Source organism: Glandiceps talaboti, chromosome 17 (genome assembly GCF_964340395.1).
Source record: "Glandiceps talaboti chromosome 17, keGlaTala1.1, whole genome shotgun sequence".
NCBI lineage: Eukaryota > Metazoa > Hemichordata > Enteropneusta > Spengelidae > Glandiceps > Glandiceps talaboti.
In genome coordinates, this window is record NC_135565.1 from 21,899,709 (window position 1) to 21,901,216 (window position 1,508).

The window sequence follows — 1,508 nt, forward strand, 5'->3', positions numbered from 1 at the left end:
GAGATTTTCGCTTTCATAGTACCTAAAATAATGAATTGTTGTGCAAGTTACGGCGAGTAGACCCTCAAAATACGGGTGGTGAGCAGTACATTTACACACCATTGTAAATGTACCACACAATCGAAGTTTACACAATGCATGCAATGGAGGCTCACAGCGCAATGAGCCCTCGTAATTGTTTATTGCGCCTCATGCAAATATCGATTCTAGTACTTTCTGTTCGATGTAGCACGAGAGCTCTGTCCACAGGGCCTGTAATATTTCTTAGATTGTTGTTTTCCTGGTTTACAGGCTAAATATAACAACCTTTTGACTATAACTAGTGTTGGTTCTACTATAGTATAGAGATTGATACATTTGTAGCAGCAGGATTCATACGATATTTTCTTAAGAAAACGGCAATCTAAGCAATAAAACGTGCCCCTGTGACTTTGTCATAGTTTGGTCGATATTATCAGTCACGATGACAGGCACTCGAATCAATCTGTGTGATTTAAAAAAAATGTATGGTGAATTATTCACTATACAATTTAAAAAAAAAAATCATACATATTGATCGATACTGTATGATAGCCAATGAAGTTGTTTTAGAATAGGCGTTATGTGTTCGAATTTCCTGGTGCAGGTAATATTGAATACCCTCTGAAATCGGTTGCAATGTCTATGATCATGATGATAGACAGTCTGTGTAATACCTCAGACCATTTATAGTGGTCTGAGATAATAGCCAATACGTTCAGTGATTGTCTTACCTTAAGTTGCAAAGTGTCAAGAGAAGCGAAACTTTGGTTCGAACTACCGAAGAGACATGTATCCTCTATACTCGTGTGATCTGTACGATCACAAATCGGCTTTTAATTACACGTACACACTATTCGGGTATTTCTGGGGTGTGTGAATACTTCACGGTATTACATAATAGAGGTCTGACGTGCGTTACATTCAGGATTCCAGATTGATAGAATTCTTGGTTGCTGTATGGACTGAAATGTCTATGTCTATATTTAACAAGCCTGGACAAGCCTCAGATCTGGTCACTGCTAGCTCCACTAATATACAATTCTCGTTGATTACCAAACCACTCCGTTGCCATGGAGCTATTCGTCAGACATTTGGTTTAAATAAGTAATTAGCTTACGTAGAACATTGAGTAGCGACGTTTGCATTTCAAAGATTGTTACACAGTCAATCCCTTTGTGTTCGATGTATCACAGTTATCTGTGGATATATCATTAGACAAGCCGGACCATCGTCGCAAACCACGGCCTGTTTTACGGCTACGTTCTTAACCTCCCACAGTACTTATTTCGAAATGTAGTGGTAGAAATAATAACTCTGGTTTGCCAGAATGAGCCGGACATCATCGTTTGATAGGAACAGTTTTATAGTCTCTTGAGAATTGCAGCAAAATTGGACATGCGTATTTGTTTAAAGCTATTGGTGCGTGACGAACGACGTCCAAGTGAAATCCTATAAATCTATCCAGAGCTGGTATGATTCGTTTTTTT